Below are 14,634 nucleotides of genomic sequence, written 5' to 3' on the forward strand. Positions count from 1 at the left end.
TCAATGACATTTTAATGGCATCGGACCGAGGCTCTGCATCTGTCCTCGTGCTCCTAGACCTTAGTGCTGCTTTTGATACCATCGATCACCACATTCTTTTGGAGAGATTGGAAACCCAAATTGGTCTACACGGACATGTTCTGGCCTGGTTTAGGTCTTATCTGTCGGAAAGATATCAGTTTGTCTCTGTGAATGGTTTGTCCTCTGACAAATCAACTGTACATTTCTGGTGAGGTTCTGTTTTAGGACCACTATTGTTTTCACTATATATTTTACCTCTTGGGGATGTTATTCGAAAACATAATGTAAACTTTCACTGCTATGCGGATGACACACAGCTGTACATTTCAATGAAACATGGTCAAAATTGCCCTCGCTAGAAGCATGTGTTTCAGACATAAGGAAGTGGATGGCTGCAAACTTTCTACTATTAAACTCGGACAAAACAGAGATGCTTGTTCTAGGTCCCAAGAAACAAAGAGATCTTCTGTTGAATCTGACAATTAATCTTAATGGTTGTACAGTCGTCTCAAATAAAACTGTGAAGGACCTCGGCGTTACTCTGACCCTGATCTCTCTTTTGAAGAACATATCAAGACCATTTCGAGGACAGCTTTTTTCCATCTACGTAACATTGCAAAAATCAGAAACTTTCTGTCCAAAAATGATGCAGAAAAATTAATCCATGCTTTTGTCACTTCTAGGTTAGACTACTGCAATGCTCTATTTTCCGGTAGACCGGATAAAGCACTAAATAAACTTCAGTTAGTGCTAAATACGGCTGCTTGACTAGAACCAAAAAATTTGATCATATTACTCCAGTGCTAGCCCTCTACACTGGCTTCCTGTCAAAGCAAGGGCTGATTTCAAGGTTTTACTGCTAACCTACAAAGCATTACATGGGCTTGCTCCTACCTACCTCTCTGATTTGGTCCTGCCGTACATACCTACACGTACGCTACGGTCACAAGACGCAGGCCTCCTAATTGTCCCTAGAATTTCTAAGCAAACAGCTGGAGGCAGGGCTTTCTCCTATAGAGCTCCATTTTTATGGAACGGTCTGCCTACCCATGTCAGAGACGCAAACTCGGTCTCAACCTTTAAGTCTTTACTGAAGACTCATCTCTTCAGTGGGTCATATGATTGAGTGTAGTCTGGCCCAGGAGTGGGAAGGTGAACGGAAAGGCTCTGGAGCAACGAACCGCCCTTGCTGTCTTTGCCTGGCCGGTTCCCCTCTTTCCACTGGGATTCTCTGCCTCTAACCCTGTTACGGGGCTGAGTCAACCGTCCCTTACGTCACCTGGGTGGGTTGATTCACTGTTGTGGTCATCCTGTCTGGGCTGGCGCTCCCCTTGGGTTGTGCCGTGGCGGAGATCTTTGTGGGCTATACTCGGCCTTGTCTCAGGATGGTAAGTTGGTGGTTGAAGATATCCCTCTAGTGGTGTAGGGGCTGTGCTTTGGCAAAGTGGGTGGGGTTATATCCTTCCTGTTTGGCCCTGTCCGGGGTGTCCTCGGATGGGGCCACAGTGTCTCCTGACCCCTCCTGTCTCAGCCTCCAGTATTTATGCTGCAGTAGTTTATGTGTCGGGGGCTAGGGTCAGTTTGTTATATCTGGAGTACTTCTCCTGTCCTATTCGGTGTCCTGTGTGAATCTAAGTGTGCGTTCTCTAATTCTCTCCTTCTCTCTTTCTTTCTCTCTCTCGGAGGACCTGAGCCCTAGGACCATGCCCCAGGACTACCTGACATGATGACTCCTTGCTGTCCCCAGTCCACCTGGCCATGCTGCTGCTCCAGTTTCAACTGGCCTGGGCCCTAGGACCATGTCCCAGGACTACCTGACATGAGGACTCCTTGCTGTCCCCAGTCCACCTGGCCATGCTGCTGCTCCAGTTTCAACTGTTCTGCCTTATTATTATTTGACCATGCTGGTCATTTATGAACATTTGAACATCTTGGTCATGTTCTGTTATAATCTCTACCCGGCACAGCCAGAAGAGGACTGGCCACCCCACATAGCCCGGTTCTCTCTAGGTTTCTTCCTAGGTTTTGGCCTTTCTAGGGAGTTTTCCTAGCCACCGTGCTTTTACACCTGCATTGTTTGCTGTTTGGGGTTTTAGGCTGGGTTTCTGTACAGCACTTTGAGATATCAGCTGATGTACGAAGGGCTATATAAATAAATTTGATTTGATTTGATTTGATTTGATTTTGTATTGGTATTTTATTAGGATCCCCATTAGCTCTTGCGAAATCAGCAGCTACTCTTCCTTGGGTCCACAATGTTTAAATGTTTAAGTTGAAATGGTGCTGGAATAGCGGAGGCAGTGCTCCTGTTGTCTTTGTGCTGACGTGCACTAACTCTGTGGTTCTCAATCAGTAGCTGTTTAGTAAACTGTTGAAAACATGAACCTGCTTGACCATGCTGCAGGTCATAACTGCTTGTTAGATGCAATGTTTGCTTCGTAGACTTTACCGGACAGATGTTGCTCTCCAGTTTTGTGATGAAACAAACGGATGTACAGTTGAATTTATTCCGCCACTGTGTGATTTGTCTTTGCCTTATCGTATATCACATTTGCGTAAGAATGAATGGGCTATAGAGCAAACAACGCAATTATCACAACATGGGTTGTAATATGGCCTTCTGTTATATGGTATTTTTACTGGCTTGGCTTCCTCACTGATGTTACCCACACACCACTACTGGCTGCCTCTGGTCAAAACCCAATGATAGATTTCAATTGGAGTAGCGTCGCAAAACGCAAGCAGTTTAGCAAGCAGCGTGGTTACTGTTGCTTGCTCCCGTGAGCTGCAGGGCTGGCTTGCTTGACCAATGAGCTGAGTTAATCTTGTCAACCTATTAAACAATGTTTTAATGAAAACATTTGAGCTGACAACAACCAGGACTGCTGGTCTCTCTACACCAGTGGTGATCGGTGCCGTGTAAGATGAGGGAGGACCATTTTTTTTTTCATGAGCATGGCCTTATTTCTATTTTCAGCATAAATCTGTCGCTGTTAAATTGAACTTGGTGAATGGAATATGAATGACAGTCTTCCATGACAGGTTTAGGCTACTACATGATACTTTAATTTTCCCTATACCTATCATGAGGTTGCTACAACCTAGCCTATGAATGAAAGTTTACAACATAGGTGCCCACAGGTCGAGACAAAAAATTGAGGTGACAGACAGTGACACATGGACAGAGAGTGACACATTCAATACCACTTTGCACACACTTGCCTGTATCTGGCTGATCTTTCACTGAAAGTGATTTTTTATACAACATCTCTCTCTATCTCTTTCTTGCTTCTCCTTCATTTTGGAAGAAATTAATTTGTTCAAAACTGTTTAACTATTGTCTTTCTCTTTGAGTCAACAACTCACCACATTTTACACACCGCAGTGCTAGCTAGCTGTAGCTTGTGTTTTCAGTACTAGATTCATTCTCTGATCCTTTGATTGGGAGGACAACATGTCAGTTCTGATAGGTTGGAGGAAGTCCTCCAGAAGTTGTCATAATTACTGTGTAAGTCTATTGAAGGTGGTGAGAACCATGAGCCTCATAGGTTTTGTATTAAAGTCAATGTGACTAGCTGTCCAACCGGCTACAACATGGTGCTACCCGATTGAGGCTACTGTAGACCTTCAATGCAAAACATCAATGATTTGGTGACGTGAATATATTTAGTATAGTTTTATAAAAAAATATATTTTTTTTAAATTTGAAAAAAACATTTGTTTAATGAAATTCACTGAGGAGGATGGTCCTCCCCTTCCTCCTCTGAGGAGCCTCCAGTGCTCTAAACATGGTAGGCGGATTTTCTCGCCGTGCAATTGCCGCTTGCCACCCGGCCATGTGAAGCGCCTTTTTCTGCCACTAGCAAGGCACAGAAATATGTGAACGAGCACCTGTTTTAGAGGCATTACGGTAGAGAGCAAACTATCCCCCAACATATCCTCAACCAACACACAACCCGAATAATTCAACACTGATTTGCTAGCGAAGCAGCGAGCGACAGATGGGATGCCAAAAACTGAGTCGATTATCGTCATTGGGACTTGTGGAGGGGTTAAGATCTGAATAACGGCGAGATAGCAGGATCAGACCAGAGTGAGGAGAGCCGGCAACGAACAGCCCGAAAAGCTGTGTGCTTTCTCTCCATCAACTTCCCCAAGGGCTGCGCATGCAGCCTGTGTGTGAGTTAGTGGCACTAGTATTGTTCTGACTTCACTAGCTACAGTGCCCACTCCTAGAGAGAGAACGCACAACAAAAGACAAGAAAGGAAGGAAGCACGGAGTAACTAACGAAGACGGTTTTCGTTGAAAGTAATGGTCCTGCGATACCAATCTTAGATTCCAAGATTTCTCTCTTTTTGTTATTTTGCCTTGAGTCTTTGTAGCGGTGAGGGGACTCGCCGTGTGGTGTTGCGCCGAGCAGAAGCGGGGCTGTCCACATGGTCCAGCCACTGGTGTGAAAGTTGACTTCTTCAGAAAACAAGAACAGGTTGATACACGTATCTACATATTCTCCATCCCTCTTAATTGTCCTTTCTTCTCCTCTGTCTCTCTGTCCGTGTGTTTTTCCAAGATTGAAAGTGTGTGTGCGCGCGTTGTTGAGTTCGAACACTGAAAAAATTGGACTTGTTTATGGCTTATCATTGTTTTCAGCAAAAGTCTTATAAACCAATAATAACAAAATCTTACCCAATATTCAGCGAATGGCTAGGCAATTATTTCCTAAAGTGCGTTTCACCAAGGCTGGCATACACGGTAGTCCAAACATGAAACTTTAAATCAGCTACTTTTCAGGCCATGCACTTTGAAGTCGTTCTTCATTTTGTACAATAGAAAAAAGTTTGTCGAAAATGGCAAGGACCCACGAGCGAGTTTCTCGCGACCTCTCCCCTAGATAAACACGTGCTATCAAAATAACAGATTGCAGTTTTAATATGAAATCCATATACTTTAGTATACATACTTTGGAAATATGCCTACTTGATTTTTATTTTAAAATGTAGGTGCGAAATGATAGTTATAGTTGTAGACTGCAGGAGCAGTGGCTGCATGCTGCCTCGCCGCTTATGGAAGGTGTCAGGTTCACAAACGCTCGCACATGAAACAACAAAAAGTTTTCAGACAAAGCTGGCCTACAAAGATGTTCGGAGTGAATTTGAATGAAAGCAGCAAATGCACGGAGGTGCACAACCGTCGAACGCTAAACGAGTCCTTTGTAAAATACTTTGATTAATCGCGTCTCCAATAACGGGTGTAAATGTACACACCCATTCGGTCATCGTTTGAATTATTTTTGATCGTTTATTACCCGTTCACCACACACCGAACGAGGTCTCACTAGATTTGCGATTGTTGAATTTGGATTAAAGATACATTTTAAGGGACCACATAACATCTATGATTAGGCCTTTAAATTATTTTATAAAGAACACTAATATGCCTAAATAATTCGTTTTCCGGTCAAACTTTTAAGTATTTTTAAAGGTTGTTGTCTGCTGATTTTGGGCTTGTGTTTTGCAGACTTCAATCCGGGTGGTATGGAAGGTTTGGTCTCAGTCTTTATGGAAGGATAGTGTCCCTTTTATTTGAATTTATTCACAATTGTGTCAAATACACTAGAGATATACTGTAATAGTAGGCTATTGTTATTATTGATTCAGTTTACCAAACAATAGGCTATAGGCCTAGCCTACTGTTGGTGATACGTGCAATTGTGCTTCAAAATCAAAGTTGGTGTGAAGCGCATGGAACAATTTATGTCATTGATTATTATTGGTTATTATCCAGGCATAATCTATTAATCAGAATCGGATATACTTACCTATCAGAAAAGCAAAAGGCATAAAAAGCCGAGAAGATCCCGTTTTAGCTGATAACGTCTTCGTTTTGTTTTATACAATTATTGTACAACTTCTAAGATAAAGGATAGACACATAGCCTCACAATCTTTATTGATTTAATTATGAACATTTTTCTGTATTTTGTAACTGACGCATATGGAATCTATTGTGAATATGAATAACTATACATTTACAAATATACACATTCTAAAAAGTTACGCTAGTGTTGAAAAGTTAAAGGACTCATCAACAGAATAGCCAAATGCGCCCCATGCACGAGAACTAATGGCTACTCATTTTAGGCTCTGCTTGCGCGCTTTTGTGAGGAGACCCATTTTAACACATTTGAGCATTCCGGCGTTTAGAGTTGTTTTTCTTCGAATATTCATTCTATATCTCATTATGAACGTTTTTTGTTTGTTTTATAATGTCCTATAAAAGCATTTAAATAAGTTCCTAATCTTCTTTCTACTAAATTGATAAATTGATAATTCATTTTAAATAATCGCATTGTCTCAAACAAGTAGGCTATTTTCAACATCTCACAAGGTTATGTAGAAGTTTTAACAGACACCACCGCCATATTGTTGCGGTTTATTTCCTAAATTTGAGCACACCCATATATCTCCCTACATTACCGTCCCTGAGCTCCCTAAATATCAGCCTTCATCTGGGACATTCCTGCACGTCAGACGCAATGATGTCCGGCATGATGGAGAAATGAAATTACAATTATTTGCTATTGGTTGCGGCGCGGTGCCATTGGTCTGTAAGTCATTAAAAAGAAAAAGGCAGATCATTGCCGTTTTTCTTTTGATTGATGGACGCTGGGGCATTTGACATAATTAATTAATTTAGTGTGTTCCCGTTCCCTCTCTCTCTCCATGTTGTTTTGTGGCTCCTGTCCCCCTGTCCTTCGCTCCGAGGCTGCGCGTGCCACGGGTGGCATTTCTGCAACGCGACGGTGACACAGTTTTAATTGCACCACTGATGGAGGTTTAATATACTTTTTTAGAGAGAATGAAAGAGCTGTATTTCACATTTTATATCCGTGTCATAACTCTTCTGCCAGGCAGGAAAACATGGATTTGGTTGGATTTGGTTGGTGGCATAAAATATATTCACACCCGGGGACTAGTTATTTTAATTGTTCAAAAACACACCTGGGCTGATTTTCTTCTCCGAGATCAGTGGGTTATTTATAAAATCATGATGAGCTTTTATTCCCCAAGAAAATATAAAATTGTAGGGACTTTGTAACTGAACAAACAAAAGTAATCTGTCTATAGTTAGCCCCACTAATTATTTAAAACCAGACAAATTCTTTGAAATGGTATTTTAAACGTTTTATATTTTACCAAAAGCAGTTCACCTCCTTTAGGTATGTCCAGATTTATTTAGAATGTTTTACCTAATTTAATCTTTCTGATTGTGTTATTCTATCTTACTTTGCTCATAACCAAAGTGTTGGGAAATTTCAACTGAACTGATTCCATTTTTTTTGGAATGGCTTTAGAGTTTAGGGTGAGAGAAAGCAGGGGATTTCTCAGCGGTGTGTGTCATGTTTGCTGTGGTCTAGAGATCCAGACCTGGCTTTAAGACAGGAGAAAGTGGTTGCGTTGGCACAGTTGGTTGGAGCATGATGATTGTAATTCCAGAGTTGTGGGTTTGATTCCCGCATGGGCCACATATACTGAAGATATGACATCATTTGAAGTAGCTTAAGAGAAAAGTGTCAGCTGAATTACTCTATTATCATTATTGAAGATCCTCAGCTCAAACAGACATACGTACCTGCTGCTGGGCTGAGAGAGAGACTGGAGCAGTGAGGGTCGCTCCTCTCAGAGAGAAGGAGAGGGGGACATTTTACACTCCATTTGAGATGGTAGTTACCTAGGATTTATTTGAAAATTGTATTTAGATACTAACAGTACTCTCTTACTTTTCTATACATGTGGTATCTAAGAAAGATAATACGATTTTAGATGAGAACAGTCTGTTTGAATATAATATAAGAATATGTTTGAGAAAAGGAGAGCTTGTGAGATAATAGACAGGGTATTTGAGAGGGAAAAGAAGTGATTTGGAAATGAAGTGGACACAGCCAGGAAGCTAGAGGTGTCAGAAGAAGGCTGCCTCTCTCTGCTCTATCTGCTATTGTGTCCAGCTGCAGACAGTAAAATCAGACGGTTTTCCTTCTTTTCCTCGGCAGCTGACTGTTTTTCATGTCCTGTTGTTGAATTTCTCCTGCACGTTTCTCCGTCTCACACGTTTCTCTTCTGATTTGTTGACTTTCTATTATTGCTGGATTCTCAGTGTTGTAGATAATATTTTCCTTGAATTTGTGTAGTTTGTAAAATGTTTTTGGACTTTCTATTATGTTATATTGAGTAAAAGGAAAGCAAAGTCTGTTCACTATTTGCTGAGCAGCATCTGTAATGTCAGTAGTGATTTTGCAAAATGCAACACTGCAGTAATAGTGATTAGATGACACTATCAGGGTGGGACAGATAGACAAACTTTATGTGTGTTTGAACGTGTTTTGGTTGTAGTTAGGCAAAGTTTGTGTGTGTCTGGTCTGTAGTCAGGGTTTTAACTGGCTGTGTGTCAGAGCCTGGGTGTGTCTGGTCTGTAGTCAGGGTTTTTACTGGCTGTGTGTCAGAGCCTGGGTGTGTCTGGTCTGTAGTCAGGGTTTTAACTGGCTGTGTGTCAGAGCCTGGGTGTGTCTGGTCTGTAGTCAGGGTTTTTACTGGCTGTGTGTCAGAGCCTGGGTGTGTCTGGTCTGTAGTCAGGGTTTTAACTGGCTGTGTGTCAGAGCCTGGGTGTGTCTGGTCTGTAGTCAGGGTTTTTGACTGGCTGTGTGTCTGGTCAGAGGGCCTGGAGCCTGTGTCTGGTCTGTAGTCAGGGTTTTAACTGGCTGTGTGTCAGAGCCTGGGTGTGTCTGGTCTGTAGTCAGGGTTTTAACTGGCTGTGTGTCAGAGCCTGGGTGTGTCTGGTCTGTAGTCAGGGTTTTAACTGGCTGTGTGTCAGAGCCTGGGTGTGTCTGGTCTGGTCAGGGTTTTAACTGGCTGTGTGTCAGAGCCTGGGTGTGTCTGGTCTGTAGTCAGGGTTTTAACTGGCTGTGTGTCAGAGCCTGGGTGTGTCTGGTCTGTAGTCAGGGTTTTAACTGGCTGTGTGTCAGAGCCTGGGTGTGTCTGGTCTGTAGTCAGGGTTTTAACTGGCTGTGTGTCAGAGCCTGGGTGTGTCTGGTCTGTAGTCAGGGTTTTAACTGGCTGTGTGTCAGAGCCTGGGTGTGTCTGGTCTGTAGTCAGGGTTTTAACTGGCTGTGTGTCAGAGCCTGGGTGTGTCTGGTCTGTAGTCAGGGTTTTAACTGGCTGTGTGTCAGAGCCTGGGTGTGTCTGGTCTGTAGTCAGGGTTTTAACTGGCTGTGTGTCAGAGCCTGGGTGTGTCTGGTCTGTAGTCAGGGTTTTAACTGGCTGTGTGTCAGAGCCTGGGTGTGTCTGGTCTGTAGTCAGGGTTTTAACTGGCTGTGTGTCAGAGCCTGGGTGTGACTAAAACATGTTCCAGATTGTCAAAAAATATGTACAATAAACACGCTAACACTTGAATGCTTTACTATACTATAAAATGATACAACTGTATTGACTGCTGTATTATAATATGAATCTGACTGCTTCAAAACATTCCATTTGGGGCTTAATGCACACCAACTTTATTGTGGTGGTCCACCAACATAATATAAGTGTTCCTACCATGAGTGTGTGTGTGTGTGTGTGTGTGTGTGTGTGTGTGTGTGTGTGTGTGTGTGTGTGCGTGTGTGTGTGTGTGTGTGTGTGTGTGTGTGTGTGTGTGTGTGTGTGTGTGTGTGTGTGTGTGTGTGTGTGTGTGTGTGTGTGTGTGTGTGTGTGTGTGTGTGTGTGTGTGTGTGCGTGTGCGTGTGCATGCGCGTGCGTGTGTATATAAGAGTGCCCATTCAAAATTCACATGGGCTCCAGTCAAGTGAGATGGACAGTAGTTTGTGAAGTTTTTCATGTCCTGAGCATTGCTAATATTGAACACTTTTCTGAGGACTCGCTCTGTCTGCCTGTCTCTCTATCCCCCTCTACATTAAACCTCTCCTGCCAGACCAAAACTACTGCTGCCCATTGGTTGAGTGGCTTTATCTGCTGCTCCAAAGTGTTTTTAAAGAGAGGTGGAAAGCCAGCGATACATGATGCTGGTATGTGTAGGATTTCACCCAGTGGATATCCTGTTTTTTGCCTCCATCACAGTACTTCCATTAAAACAGATTCTGTGGAAAAAGGACAAATGAAATGCTTGTGTTTGCAGTTCATAGTCAATGCATGTGTTGGCTGTTTTTTTTTAGGAAGCCCAAAAGTCTGGAAAATGTGTTGTTTTTTTTATAAAAAATCCAAATCAATCAGTTAAGAATTGAAATGTTGAAGTTTTAAAGCTGTGTTATGTGTGTGGAGGTAGCTAGCTGGTGATGAGAGTGCTGGCTGTGGTCATCAGTTAGGTGATTGACGTGAGTGTTGAGCCGCCGTCACATTGCCTTAGTTTCAACCATAATTACACATGTGGTTCTAATTGAACCTGTTATTGGGGAGAACGAGAGGCCTGCCTATTTTTGTGTGTTTGTGTGTGTATGCGCACATGCGCTTGTGTGCATGTCTATTTGTGTGTGTCTATTTGTATTTGTGCACTTCTATTTGTGTGTGTGTGCATGTGATTTTGTGTGTGTGCATGTCTATTTGTGTGTGTGCATGTCTATTTGTGTCTGTGCATGCCAAATGCTGACCTGTGGATTAGGGAAAGTAAAGCCAGCAGAATCCGACTGACACAGCATCTCTACAGCAGGAGAATGAAGAGAGAAAAGGGGAAAGACAAGTTGTGGAACGAGGGAGCGAGCCGTGGACCAGAGAAGGGCAGAGGGGAGGATATTCTGGGATGCCCTGGGTAGATTTTAGGGTGATTCACAGCAGTCTATTGAGTGTAGAAGAGGTGAGGGAGAGAGACAGACAGACAGATAGATGGAGAGAGCGAGAGAATTTGTGATAGAGAGAGAGATTCAGAGTGTGAGCCTCTTAAGAGCTGATGGATGTGGGAGGGAGTGACCCTGCAGCACAGAGAGAGGAAGGGACCGCTTCCTATGGGCCTGGGGAATGGGAAAGAGGGAGAGAGAGAAAGAGAGAGAGAGAGAAGAGGACGGAAATGACAGTATGTGTGTAGCAGGCAGGCAGGCGTGGGTCATTATGTGTGGAAGCATTAGATCAGCATCTCCTGAGAGAGCTTGGCAGCCACAGGCCAGCTTTATGACCCATTACTGGAGAGACTGGAGACAGAGCGAGAGATGGAGGGACCAAGAAAGAAAGGATAGAAGGGACCGTGCCTGTGGCTGGACCTTTAGCTGGAGATGGGACTGTAGCAGTGAGCAGGGCCAGGGTCTGGGCTGGTGGAGGCCTGGGGAAGGACTAAGGCTGGGACAGTGAGGGAAAGTGAAATGTGTCTTCTGCATTTAACCCAACCCCTCTGAATCAGAGAGGTGCGGGGGGCTGCCTTAATCGACATCCACATCTTAGTGCCTGGGGAACAGTGTGTTAACTGCCTTGCTCAGGGGCAGAATGACAGATTATTACCTTGTCAGCTCGGGATTCGATCTAGTAACCTTCCAGTTACTGACCCAATTCTCTAACCAGGAGAGGGAGATGACTGGAGCTGAAACAGGAATGGGAGAAGAGACTGAGAGGATGAGGTAGATGTAGAGTTTTAGTGACATGGGACAGGTCCAAAAATCTTGGACAGGGCCATGGCAATTAGCTGCTATAACCTAACCTCAGCACAACCTGGCTGTACCTGTATCTGGGTGGAGATGGAGCTGGGAGTCTGCTGACTGTGTGATGACACTCATCATGGCCACCATGGAGAAGTGACATGGATGGACAGAGTGTGGATGTAGGGAAATGGAGCATGAGAAGGAGGGTGTGCATGGGAGACAGATAGAGAGAAAGTGTGGGGGAGAGGTAGTGTGTTGGGGAGTTGATCGTATGACAGAATGTGTGTGTGTGTGTGGTATGGCATCCTCATGAGAGCCTGTCTCCCCCATCTCCCCAATCTCCCCCATTCAAAACCTGTCTCCCCCATCTCCCCAATCTCCCCCATTCAAAACCTGTCTCCCCCTCCCCCTATGACCCTTCGTAAGGGCGTCATAAGAGAGTCGTTGGTGTATTCCAACCCTCTGTACCAGCCTGACAACCCACCTGTCAATCAACCAGTTGCCGAGGGAACAGATCACTTCAAATACTTTTTCCAAACAACAATGGGGCTAAACTTCGTGGCACTGTTTTAACGCGTTTATTAAAGGGTTCTACTAATGCACGGGTGACAGCTGCATGGCCCTGCCTATAGAGGAGCATTACACACCTCTGAAACGCACCTCACTCTGCGGCAGCCGTGGTGAAATCCGCCAGGCGAGCTCTGGAGAGAGATTCCCACTCCGGGAAGGTTTAAGCGGGAGGAGGAGCAGACAGATTCACGCTCAGCCCTGAACGTTCCCCAGCGTAAAGGAAAACAGTGTCAGGGAGTGAGTGTCTTTACTGCCTAAGCACTTATTTGTGTTTGATGATACTCATGCTTTCGTCCCAATTGGTTTTGAGGTTTAAAAGTGTGGGAAAGTTTGGACATTTCTGTGTGTTTAGTTCAGGTTGTTTGTGTTCATTAGCTGTATGTGCTGTTTAGTTTGGCGTTGAATGTGTAATGTCTTTTATACTTGGTTGTGTGTACAGTATGCTATACTGTAAAGAGGTATGAGGGAAGCCCCTATAGGAACTAACTAAATCTTCTCCGTACCCCTGTCCCAGTCCCCCCCACCCACCCATTGACCATATAAGTAACAAGCATATAAATGTATGTCATTATGTTTACTAATCCGTAAAGTATTGGGGTGCTGCTGGCTAACACAGGCTAACGCTGTGGCCGAGAGGCTGGCGAAGGCTGCTATCTTATGGTATTAGTGATGGGTGACATAGGATGACTACTTAAACTATTAGCATGAGATACAGGCTGTGCCGGGCAGGGCGCTAGATATATATACCCACTGACAGAGAGATCTGTTAACCAGTCTAAACCCAAATCACAATGTGCTGCTAGAGAGGATGGAATGACAGCTATACACCCCCCACCCCCATCTTCTTGCTTATGCATTCATTTGGCATTAACTAACTGCAATTTTTGTACTCATTACAGGAAAAAGGAAAATAAAACTCATACAATCAGGATTTTTTTTGTTGCTATATTTATATATATCTTTTCAAAAGTCTGTTATCTTGTGTGTTTCACTTGTGTTGTCATGACGTGTTTGAGATTTAAGGTTTTATTTATGGTTATGAGACTCAAATGTCTCTCTTTCCTCTCTCTCTCTCCCTCTCTCTCTCTCTCTCTCTCTCTCTCTCTCTCTCTCTCTCTCTCTCTCCCTCCCTCCCTCCCTCCCTCCCTCCCTCCCTCCCTCCCCGTGGTCCTTGAGGTGAAGTGGTTTTGCCGGACTTTTCCTCACAGGGGGTGAGGACTCTGAGGCTCTGTGTGTGCCCTTTCAAAGCAGTGGAGAGAGGGAGAGGAGGATAGAGGAAATGGGAAGGAGAAGGGGAGAAACGGATAAGAGAATAGCACAGTAGCTATGAGAGTCTTGAGATCACACAGAGACACAGAGGCCGGGGCTTAAGGAAGAATGTGGCAGGACGGTGTGGGGTATGTGTGTGACCACAATTACCTGTTTTGTAGTTTCCCTTGGACTGAATTTCTCAGGTTTGTTTTTGTGACGCCTGAGGAGAAATAGTAGAACAAAAGCTAACAGGTTGACCCTCTCCTGTCCCAGTGGTAACTATTGCCATGCTATGGACTTTTTAGATACAAATATATCAAGTTAGAGAAAATACAAAGGATATACACCAAATCATATTATCATTAAAGAGATGTGTGTTTGCATGACTTCTCCTTTGCCGTTGGTGATTAGTGTGTGTTCGGTACACCAGCAGGTTACACAAAGTGCTTGTAACCATCGGTTACGGCTGGCTTTTGCTCTCGGCTGTGTTCGGCTAGCATTGTAATGTGTGTGTGTGTGTGTGTGTGAGGTGGGCATTGTTGACCAAGGGACATCTGCCACTAGATTATCCCCAGCCGCTATCTGAATAATTGTGTAATCCCCCTCTCCCTCCCTCCTTTCGTGCCTCGTTCGCCACAAATCCCTCGCTCCTAAGAAAGAGGAAAAGAAGGACTAGTCTCTTCTCCTTTCCTTGCCGGTCTGTGGTGGCCCAGTGAGGTATGACAGGTGTGTATGTGTGTGTGTTTCTGTGCCCCTGGTCACTGTTCGTTGTCTGACATTTATAGGGGGATTTGAGCGCGGCCTCCTCTCTTTCTTCCTCTCCTCTCCCATCCCTTCTTCCCAGGGAAATAAAGCAGCCTAATCCTGTCAGATTACCTCTGCTGTCCAGGACTCTTCTACCACACAGTATATTAGACAGACTCCAGTCTTTAAAAAGAGTAAGACAAAAGAAAGAGTGTTTTGTGGCCTTTGAAACCACAGCAGTCTGAAGCCGGCTGAGACCACCGGTCAGGAGTGACAGAGAAGAGAGGAAAGAAAGAGTACTACTGTATCTTAAATACTACCGTGCTGGTGATCCTGAAACTGTCATTTAGTATCGATAAAACATAAGCAGTGTTCAATAGAATTATAATAAACCCATTTTGAATAGTTTAGCTCTGGATTTTGTTTGAACAACAAAA

The 14,634-nt window shown here is 44.0% G+C and overlaps 1 protein-coding gene across 6 annotated transcripts in view; it reads left to right on the forward strand.

Moving 5' to 3' along the window:
• Positions 1 to 3,930: 3,930 nt before the first annotated feature.
• foxp4 (forkhead box P4) overlaps positions 3,931 to 14,634 on the forward strand; it is a 211,449-nt gene continuing 200,745 nt past the window's right edge. For 2 of the 6 annotated variants that reach the window (XM_052473431.1, XM_052473437.1), the window contains exon 1: positions 3,932 to 4,508. The gene's annotated coding sequence lies outside the window, so the exon portion shown is untranslated. Of the gene's footprint in view, positions 4,509 to 14,634 lie in introns of all 6 variants that reach the window. The other 4 variants (XM_052473433.1, XM_052473435.1, XM_052473434.1 and 1 more) reach the window with 4 other exon arrangements.

The sequence above is a fragment of the Oncorhynchus keta genome, chromosome 21 (genome assembly GCF_023373465.1).
Source record: "Oncorhynchus keta strain PuntledgeMale-10-30-2019 chromosome 21, Oket_V2, whole genome shotgun sequence".
Lineage (NCBI taxonomy): Eukaryota > Metazoa > Chordata > Actinopteri > Salmoniformes > Salmonidae > Oncorhynchus > Oncorhynchus keta.